Here is an 11,259-nt window from a genome sequence, read left to right on the forward strand (position 1 = left end):
AATTTCCTAAAAAAATTGTATTTTATTCAAAATCAACACCGGCCTTTGACACTTAACCACCCTTTATAAGCCGGTTAAGGTTCCACTCAATATTCTTAAGCTGGGTTAGCTTATATCTTTTCAAAATAATTCACTGTGTTGGAATTAGGAACACTAAATCATATGCCTTCATGACCGCATCTGTGCTACCGTAGGTTAGAATTCTTGCCCAATTTCACTTTCAGCTTTTCATTAACGAATCTTTATGGATCCTTGAAAGCTTTGCGAGCCAAAGAGGTGCCCAACGCTGCTTTAAGGGATAAAATCGCTTGAATAGAGAAACTCAATTCAATCGCTGCTGTTTCCTTATGATATTATTTCAGGTCTCGTTGATTGCCCGGAAATACTTGAGCTGATAAGCTTTAATGTTCCGTTTAAAGCTAATTATAATTATTTCCCCACGCAAGAACTCTCACCGAATGCAATAGAATATGTCGTAGCATTGATTTAGATTTTACGTAATTTACGTAACTTAGGTATGAATCCGAAATCATAGCTTTCTAACTTTCGTAAGGCTGATTATTCATTTCACGCGTTTCTCTTAAGTTTGTTAAGTTGTTTCAAGACTAGAGTAATTACACTAGTAGTCATGCCTTCTAAGTTAAATAAAATTTGCGAATTTAGATTGTAAGGTTTATATAAGCAAAGACTTAATAAACGAAATAAAAATAACAACAAAAATTAAGTTTTCAAACACATTTTCCTGGCACGACTGCTGTTCTTGCCGCGAATTTTTGTATGCCTTCTGCCGATTGAAAACGGATACAGTTTTGAAACTAGCGAATGCAATGTGCTTTGTGGAAGTATATGGTCGAGTTTTTGCAAACCTGCAGGCTTCCTATAACTCTACACAACGATTTCAACATTCCTCGACTAATTGGAAACACTTTTGATAATCTTGAGGTGCAGGCCCGATGCAGTCTGGCTTTTCTTGTTGTGCTTGTTTTGCTTGGCTTTGATAACTTGTATGGCCAAATGGGCGCTTTGAACACTGCCTTAACAATCCAATTATTCGTAAAATTCAATATTTGTAAGAACCAAGCATTTCTTTGAGTTTTTCCAGTGTCGCTAGCCTATAATTTTAAGAGTTTCAATCCTTTGTTATTTTGCATTATCATTTTCGCTAAAAGCGCCCTGGACAATCCTAAGTTTTTTACTACTACTCCTACTGCATACAGAAAGCACTTCAAATATTTTTTTACCACTGTTCTGAGCTACCTAGTATCGTAACGAAATGTCTTTATGTACGTCTTCGGCTTTGCTTCCACTCTGTCTGCAAAATAAAATTCACAAATGCAGTCCAACCAAACCAAATCAAACGAAAGACAGTAGTTTTCAATTCCTAATGCCAAAAGCACTGTAAATAGAACATTGAACTATTTGAAAATTTGCCGTACTTCAAGCGCTTCAAGCAAAGCTGCCATAAGGTCTCATTTCATTTATTTCAGTATGTTCTATTAATTTTTGACAGTTATTGAAGCCAAGCTAGCAAAGCCAGCCTGCATTGGGCATGTTTAAATCTCAAATTTCTGGAACTTTTCCAACAGAATGTGACAATTTTCAATTTGCTATAGCAGCGGCAAGTTTAACCGCTTGCCATTTAAATGAATTCAACACATAGCGATTTACAATTTGAAATGGAATTTGCACATTTGCGGCGGCATGCAGTGCAAATGCTCACATACACAACCGTATGAATGCATGTGTGCGTGTGCATATGTGTGTGAAAAGAAAAACAAATGCACGCATGCGCCTAATTGAGTAGTTGCAGCGATGCATGAGTCTGCTTTAAACACGTCTACATACATATTTACATACACACATACACACATACAATTGAACAAGCTAATAAACACACTTAGGCGCGTAGACACTCTTTGAAATGAATATTGCTGTGCTGCTGGTGAGCAATAACTTCCAACTGATTATGTTGTTGCATTCATTGCATTTACTTTATTTTTATACATTTTTTTCTTTTGCGGCTGCCACATTTAATCTCGCTTTAGCTACTGTGCAACAGCCTAAAGTATGTGTGTATGTACATACGTATAACCGCGTACAAACTTCATTTTGCATACCAATAATCGTCTTTCACCTGCCCTCCCTTAATGGCTCTGCTTATCTACTCCTCCTCTGTTGTTGGCTGAGTTGGATCGGCTGTTGTTTTTGTGTAGACATTTCATTAGCATTGCCCTCCTTTTTACACTTCGCCAATTGCACACAAGTTGTTGCATGGCATGACGTTGCAGCAACGGTAAGAGCAATGCATAGCAGCGAAATTGCGTGTTTAGTGCGTACAGCAGGCGCGGCACGGCAACAACGGTGAGTGGTGGCGATGGTGGTTACTGTTGGCACTGATGTTGTATGCGAAGCTGCAGGACAACTTCCGCACTTAAGCGAATTTCAAAATTAATTAATTTTAGTTTTTTCTTTCTTTTTGGCTGAGCAAAAGCGTGCAAGGAGTCATGAAGCTCTTGCACAGTGTGAATGAGTCGACAAAATTATGCGAACAATTTTGAAGTGAAGAATTTTTGGGATTATTTTCTTAATGAGCAGCAGAAGTAGAAGTGCCATTCAGATTATTTGACGCTAAAGCTTAATTTATTTGAAGTGGCCTGATCTACAAATATGTTAAACTTTAGCTTGTTTCAGAAATTGGTTCCAAAGGCAGTGTTTCGAATCGACATTTATATGACTCGTACAAGATGGCGCAAAACTAATCAGCCTATCGGAAGCTTTACACATTTGAAAAAAGGCGTCGTACCTCAATAATATTAAACACATGCGAACTGGGCAGTTCTAGCATACAAACAGACGAGCACTTAAAGGTCAAAATAAAGATTTCCATCACTGAAAATATTTTCATTTTTTGTATTTAATAAAAAAATTTATGCAAAAACAAAATTGGATGATTAATTTTGGCCTCTAATTTTTAGCTCTGTGTACATCTTCATTCTCTTTTGATTATTTACTAGTAAAATAAACCGGAAAACGAAAATGTTGTCACACTTTTCGTCCCTTTCGTGCTGGCTCTGGGTTCATCCAGCACTCAAATGAGTCAAGCTGCAACGGCAAAGGATCAGAGAAATTAAGTCTTTGAGAGAAAAATGAATAAGTCTTCGCTGGACTATTTAATTTCTATAGGAATACAAAGAATAGATCGGACTCCAGGATAAAGAAACAAATTCCAGTTTGATCCCACTAAAAATTATATATAAATATAAATTAAATATGTCCATAAAATATAAAAATATCCATATTGGAAACGAAAAACTAGATTTGCCTAGACTTTGGAAATAAAATATTTAATGGGCTTCTTAAAAGCTTCTGGGTAAAACCCAAGACATCACTCCGAGATTCATAGATTCTTGAACGATAAAAAGGCTGGCATCATCGAGTATTGGAGCAGACTCTCACTAAATAACCGGGACCTGTTTCTAGAACTATTCAACTCTCTATGTACATATTTATGACTACAGTTACTATACCCAGCTATACTTAGTCATAAGGGCAAGTTGGCTTAGAATAAAGGAGAACAAATGGTTAAACAAGAACTTATGGCGCAAAATTAATAATCTCTTTTTTTTCTGAATATCTTTTTATTAAATAAAAAAATAATGATTTTAAGGGATGGAAATCTTTATTTTGACTTTAAGCGACCTTTTTCACTTGTTTTCATATCGCAGCTGCTAGTTCACAAGTGTCAAATTTATTTGACGTACGATGTCACTTGCAAAACTTATAAAACTTCAAATAGGATGATCAATTTTGTGCCATCTTTTATATAAAATAAAAAATTATATATTCAGTGCGCTAAATAACTATAGCACAGAGACTTGTTGAGAAGTTTTCACAATTCGTTGTTTACTCAATTTAATTTTAATAATTTTTTTCTGAAAATACAGTTAATTCTGCATGAAAAACCATATAAATCAAAGTTTCAAACTATATATAATATATACTCGTATAAATAATTGGTGCGTATACCCTTTTTGGGTGTTTGGCCGAGCTCTTCCTCGTATTTGTGGCCTCCGTCTTGATGTTGATCCACAAATGGAGGGGCCTACAGTTCCAAGCCGACTCCGAGTGGCAGATATATTTTATGAAACAATCATTCTATTAGAAACAACTTTTTCTTCATTTTGGTATTTCATCGACATTCGTACCTATGTTCTCTCTGAATTTCGAATGGTAGTCACGCACCAATCAACTCGACTATGGTGGCCGAGATACTTAGGTAAAATTGGCCATGTAGTCGAACGACGAAGGCCAACAAGAAGAGAAACGACGACGAAGCGACATTTCGGTGTCTTCTTCAATACGAGTACTTCGCTCTAGGAGCTTTGCGAACAGATTTTTTTTCTCTTTTTCAAAGTAAATTTCTACAATTTGGAAGCATTTTTCTGGCGCTAAGCGATTCATGATGACTTGCCACACCTTACTGAAGAGAAATGTCAACACAGTTTGTTATTTTCAGCTGTCAAATCATTGTCGTTATCGATATCAATAGTTGTCATGGAGCTAAAAAAGAAACTTTCTTAGCCTTTAGCTTACGATGTGATCAAATTTTTTACCCTCTTCTTTTTCTATACCTAAAGGGTTCTGCAATAACAGGTGTTATTTTTGAATGGACTGCGCCATCGAGAGATGATTAACGATTTTTTATAGCCGGAATTGGATGGTATTGATCTGAACAACGTTTATTTTCAACCAGACGGCGCTACGTGCCACACAAGCAACGAAACCATTGATCTTTTACGAGAAAAGTTTCCGGACCGTGTTATCTCTCGAAGAGGTGATCACAATTGGCCACCGAGATCTTGTGATTTAACACCTTGTGACTTTTTTCTTTGGAGCCATGTGGAAAAGAAGGTCTACGCCAAAAGCCCAGGGTCGATTCAAGACCTCAAAGGTGGAATTCGTGAGGTTATCGAGGACATGGATGGGGCAGCCACTTTGCAATTCGGTTATGGGAAATTTCATGAAAAGGATATTGTTATGTAAGCGTGATCGTGGTGGTAATTTGCCTGATATTATTTTCCACTATTAACGGCATACTTTCCTCTTTATAATGAAATAAAAATCCGATCATTTATATTAAAAAATAGCATTTTTCTTTGAATATCGAAATAACACCTCTTATTGGAAAACCCTTTATTTATATCGTAATTGATTTCATGCACAAAAATATCGAACAAAATGAAAATTAACCCCTTGTCGAAGCCACTTTTTATTTTAGCTTAGATAAATTATTTGCGTAATTGTCATTTTCATATCTAATCAACTTTTTATTTTTCTATAATTGCAGGTAAGCAACTATCTATGTTGTCAAATTTCCATGTGAGCACAAGTACATACATATTTACATTTACATACATATCCGTTTACGAAATAACACCTCTTATTGGAAAACCCTTTATATATTCTATTTTTATAGTAAAAACTCTAGAAATAAACTATCAATTTTCTAGACAGAACCAAGAAGTTTCATATTTTTCTTTGTCATTGAAGTTAATTTAGACTCGTTTGTACTTTAAATTAATAACCATTATAATACAAAAACATATATATATTTAATTAGCAGAAGGGAAATTATGAAAAATTTACTAAGACGTTTGAAACGTTATCACATTTAAAACATGCATATCATATGTTAAAGGTTAAGATTATAATTAAAGTTTTTTAATTTTGCGGCCAGATGCCGTACGCTAACTGTGACCATTTGTTGAAGAATTTGAAGGTAAAAGATAAAAAGATAAGAGTTTATTAAGTGGAAAACCCATGAATATTTGTGCTATCGAAAAATTTGCAGAATATGGTGTAAGCCCTAATTCTACATCATTATGTTTAGATATTTATCACATTTTAGATATTTATCGCAGGTTTCGGGTTTTTTAAGATTTTTTCGCAGATTACTAGGAAAAACCTTTGCTTTGCATCCTACAGGCTAGCGTTAATCTGTACGCCTTTAAGTACCACGACTCAGTTAAACGCTATAAAATTTCAGATACTAACAGACTCTCCGAAAAACTGCAATGACATCTAAGTTTTGACTCGTCATGAAGCTTTCTGGTGGAGAAATCTGTCAGGAGTCGTAGAATTATTTTGACCACATTATTTTGGCAGATCTGCAGTTTTCCAACGTGCGACTTTGCGATATTACTCCAGGCTGGAAAGACAGGCATATAATACTCGTATACTGAATACTGAAATATAGAGTTGTAAATTAGTAGTCTAAGTATATTTATCGCTTGAGCCTAAAGGATATAACGTTTTAATCAAAGGTACCTTTTTTGATCGATCAATCATCCAATTCTCATTTGAACTATTTAAGCAACTCTCTATCTATATCTGTTTGACTCATTGTTTACCACGGTTACAGGGATATGTCATGTCCGAAAAATAAAATTAAACCTTCCGACAGCAGATTGCTGAAATTCCATTTAGTTTCAAAAATAGTTTTTCACTGCTTAAACCTTTTTGATGTTCTTGTAAAAGACGCCTGAGTGAAACAAAGAGCGATCGCGAAAATTGCGATACCTTTGATTTAAACGATCCTACTGATCCCACTTGGATCCAACCAGAGGCTGACTTCCGCAAAACAAAAACTAACTGGAATAAGTATATGTATTTATATATAAAATGGCGCAAAATTAATCACCCCTTCGGAAGCTTTATTATTTTTGCAAATGAAGTGATTTGACACTTGTGAAGTAGACAACTACAGTATACAAACAGACAAGCAGTGGAAAGATTTCCATGAAAGATTCAAAGGTTAAAAATAAGGTAAAAAACAAAAATTCCATCACTCAAAATAGTTTTATTTTATTTCGTAAAAAGTTATTCAAAACAAAATCGCGTGATTAATTTACATTTATATACACATATAATCGGTGCTTACAGCCTTGTTGAGTACTTGACCCAGGAGGTCGTCAAAGTGCGACTTTTTTTCACAAATTAAAGGACCTAAAGATTTATGTCGCCTCCGAAAGGCAGATAGTTTTTTATGGACAACTTTTTCATGAAAGAAATAAGCTCGTAGGTTTGATATTACCTGGCGAGTGGGGGCCTTTCTTAAAAAAATTATATTTTTTCTATGATTTTGGCGTTTAACTGGGTAATACTCGCAAAACTAAGTAGGCTGTCCTTACCCCTGAAATGGTTGAAGTGTCAGTCTGGCAATCCTCAAGTAGCACTAAAGCGCCGTCTTGATAGTTCTTACCCCTGTTAAGCAAAGAAGAAAAATTCAAATTTTGTTTATTCTTATTTTATTTTCACACAACGATGTACTATATAAGTCGTAATTCCGGGCAAACTATCCTGTTCCAATCAGACGTTGATGAAACCTCAAACCTTTGAGACAGAAAACCTCAAAGGCAAAAAATGTATAACAAATCAGCGCTATTTTGTAGCCACTCACTCTTTGTTATACGTAAATAGAATTGCTATAAAACTGGGGTTTTTTTTTTTTTTTTAAACTGCATACCAAAAATTATTCTAAAAATTCTGATTAAAAAGCTTGTAATTTTGCTGTGAATTTACAGAATTTTCATAATTTTTTTAATAAATGTGAAAAACTGTTTCATATGGTTTTTATTTCATAATGAATTCAATTTTTATGAAAAATTAGTATTCACTAAATAAACAACAGCAAAATAGCAAAAACTTATCAAAATGTCGCACATCTATTTTATTGTTCATCAATGCTATCCATAATCTATAAAAGGGAATTAAACTTTTTCTACACTCAGCCAGCTGCTTGTTAAATCACATTTTAAAAATTGCCAATCAAATTTCATAAACAAGCAATTTCAATCAATTTTATTTCAACTGCGTCATTGCGTTCATAGTTCCCTCCATAAATAAAAACAAAATTGTTATTCTGCGAGTTCAGCGAAAAATGACCCATCAACATAAAATGAGTGGGTATTGCCACCTTGTTTATTTTTTTGGGATCGCGTGAACGAAAATAAATTTCAAATGTAAATTTTTTCAGCATAGACTTTGCTGGTCTTTGCAAGTAGGTACTAACTGAATGGGATGATTTGTCAAATGACTCCATTTCAAATCAATTAACTTTATTGCGTGCTTTTCATATTTTTTATTTGTAGATAGTACGAGCGTATATGTGTGTGTATGTTTTTACCAAACGAGTACAAGTAAACAAACGATACCCAAGACAACGCACTGCCAGGCAGGCAAGCCAATCAAGCAGCTTCCCACAGCTTTCGTTTGACAGCTCTCAGCCATCCCAAACGACCGACGAAACTTGCTCGACTTGTTTGTCTCAATGATGCTGAAGAAGAGCAAATTTGGTACATGTGTATGTGTGTATGTACGAGCAACTAATAAATTTAATGGATACCAGTGTGTGCGAATTGAGTTGTGTGGCAAGCAACAAAATATATATCATACACAGCTATTCACTGGAGTGTGCTGCGTGCTCGTCATCCACAGCGCTACAAATTATTTCATTACGCTTCCGCTAATGCACATCGGAATGCACGCAGACCACAAATGAAGATATCGAATATGTCAGATTAAAGAAAAAATTAAAAATAAATATTAAAGACAGATGTGTTCGAATTGATTATCTATTGATAGGTCTTGAGTGGGTATTTTCGTGCGCGATTAAGGTTAATTGAACTCATAAAAGCGGCTACTCAATCTGACCGATGGCAGGAATTCGTTTGTATTTAAGTATTTTGCATGTTAGCAAACGGACACTCGCCTGGATGGCACGTGTCAGAGTGGATGCGGGATCGCCAAGTAACATATAGGCGACTAGATTTTTGCAGATTTATGCTCGCTACCGATGTTGAGGATGCACCTTTTTTCAAAAAAAATCTTGTGGACAGTTGGGTCTAAGGTCGAAAGAGATGGTAATATTAATTAACATAATACCCACTATTGACGTGTAGGATTTTCAAGTTTTTCAAATAAAATATATTTGAAGCCACTGACAAATGAGAAATGTATCAGGAATAGCGGCGGTCATCTCGATCAAATTAAAATGAATAAAAAAGTTTCAATTCTTAAGTTTTCTGTTTTCGTTACTTATTTTTAAAATTTTTTCCTTATGAAATTTTACTTCCATTAGTTGAGCCCGAAATCCGTCTACTGTTTACTTCTCAAAGTGAAGTTGTATGCGTTTTTAGACAGCTAAAAAGAAATTCACTGTACTCTCTCCTAACGTACACTTCTCTTAAGCGAGCATCTCCCATAAGCGGACACTTATTTCAGCATATACCACGAATTTTTAAGACTTATCTTAAATTTTTTAACCTTTTTTAGCTCCTTAGGTGTCCGCTTAAGAGAGAGTACACTGTACTAGTTTTGAAATAATTTACCGAATATTTTCCATACAAATTTTTTTTAATGACGTAAATTAGGAAATACTTCGTGAAAATCTTATATTCAAAATTTTTTTCAAGTCCAAATTTCCTTGATAATTTTTATTAAGTGACTCAACAGAAAAACAGGAAAATAGGAAAAAGGGAGACGTACAAGCAAAAAACAAATATTGTTCAAATAGTCTCTAAAATCGAATATCTCGAAAACGGTTAAGTTTCAAGTACATCATGGCATATTAAGGGGTCCCGAAGGTTTGGAGCTCGAAAATGAAAAACGATATTTAAATTTTTTAGGTTTTTTTATTTAACTTCTTTTACAAAGAAAAATTTAAAAAAAAATTTAATTTTAACAACCTTAAAAATGACGCTAGACGGTGTGGTCCATTTTCGAAATATAAAAACCAAAAAAATATTAATCAGTATGACTGCAGGGACTATGTCCCGTACTAGTATCAAAAAAAATTTGACCAAATGGCACGGTTTTGAATTTGACGGGTTTTAGTTCAGTTTTTTAATCAAAAAACTACGAAATAATTAAAATAATAATACCAGGTCAGTCCATAAGTTCGTGCGTTTTTTAAAGGTGGCTTTAAAATTAATAAAAAAAGATGTTTAAAGTATTTATTAATCAATAATATATTTTCCCAAAGCTTAGGCAAATTTTTAATTTACTGCTCAAAAAGTTGTTTGTCCTTGGGGCCAAAATATACTTCGATATCCCTTTTTCTAGCTTCTTTTGAGGAGTAGTTCTTGTTACTCATACGGGATTGAAGTCCACGGAAAAGGTGATAATCTTAAGGTGCAATATCCGGAGAGTATGGTGGATGCGGCATTAGCTCCCATCAGAGCTCGTTCAGCTTGCCTAATGTTTGCCTTGCGGTATGAGGTGTTGCGTTGTCGTGGTGAAACAAAACTTTGCGTCTATTCACTAAAGACGGTCGATTTTTCTTAAGTGCCTCATTCAGGTTTGACAGGTGATGGAAATAATAATCAGCAGTTATCGTCTGGTTTGGTTCCAGAAGTTCATAATAAACAATACCGGCCATACCTCACCAAATAGACAGGGGAATCTTCTTGGGGTGAAGGCCATCTCTAGGGGTCGGTTCTGGTGTTTCATCTTTATCGAACCATTGGCGTTTGTGAACAGGGTTATTTTAAAGGACCCATTTTTCGGCACCAGTAACGATACGGTTCAAAAACCTTTCATTTTCAAGCCGTTGCAGCAGCTGAGAACACACATTCACTCTCTACTGAAGGTTGGCGACGGAAAGTCTATGCGGAAGCCATTTTCCCAACTTTAAAACCTTTCCCAACTGAACCAGGTGCCTGTGAACTGTTCCATGCAATGAATTTAACCTCTGAGCTATCATATCGACTGTCAAATTTGGCTCAGCTTCCACGAGTTCGAGCAAGGCGTCGGAGTTAAAGACTTCAGGAGGACCAACGAGTGGGGCATTCTCCACGTCGCAGTTACCATTTGAGAATTTTGAAAACCACTTTTGCACAGTCCTTACACTCACGGTATCCTCTCCGTGGGCAGTGTTTATTTCTGCAGCAGTTGTTGCATTTTTACCACTTCTATAAAAAAATACAAAATATGCCTCTTATACGCGTTCGAAGATTCCATTTTATTTTTTAACAACACGTGCTTCTATCCGCGATTAAAATCAATAATATATATCAAAGAATATATCAAAGAAAATATAAATAGTTCCGTTATATTCCGCGAATAATTTTTTGTATGCAAAAATCGCACAAAAGTGAAATGATGGGTAAAATACGCACGAACTTATGGACTGACCTGATATGATTCTAGTACGGGCGATAGCCATTGTTGTTGTAAACGAAATATTAAAATTTCAGATAA

The 11,259-nt window shown here is 35.1% G+C and overlaps 1 long non-coding RNA gene across 1 annotated transcript in view; it reads left to right on the plus strand.

Annotated features, from left to right (window-relative positions):
- The window catches only part of LOC128855104 (uncharacterized), a 72,157-nt gene extending 64,695 nt beyond the window's left edge, over positions 1–7,462 (plus strand). Inside the window, exon 3 of the long non-coding RNA XR_008453691.1 lies at positions 5,348–7,462. This is a non-coding gene — a long non-coding RNA (uncharacterized LOC128855104). The remainder of the gene's footprint in view (positions 1–5,347) is intronic.
- Positions 7,463–11,259: the final 3,797 nt, after the last annotated feature.

The sequence above is a fragment of the Anastrepha ludens genome, chromosome 2, assembly GCF_028408465.1.
Source record: "Anastrepha ludens isolate Willacy chromosome 2, idAnaLude1.1, whole genome shotgun sequence".
In the NCBI taxonomy this organism is placed as follows: Eukaryota; Metazoa; Arthropoda; class Insecta; order Diptera; family Tephritidae; genus Anastrepha; species Anastrepha ludens.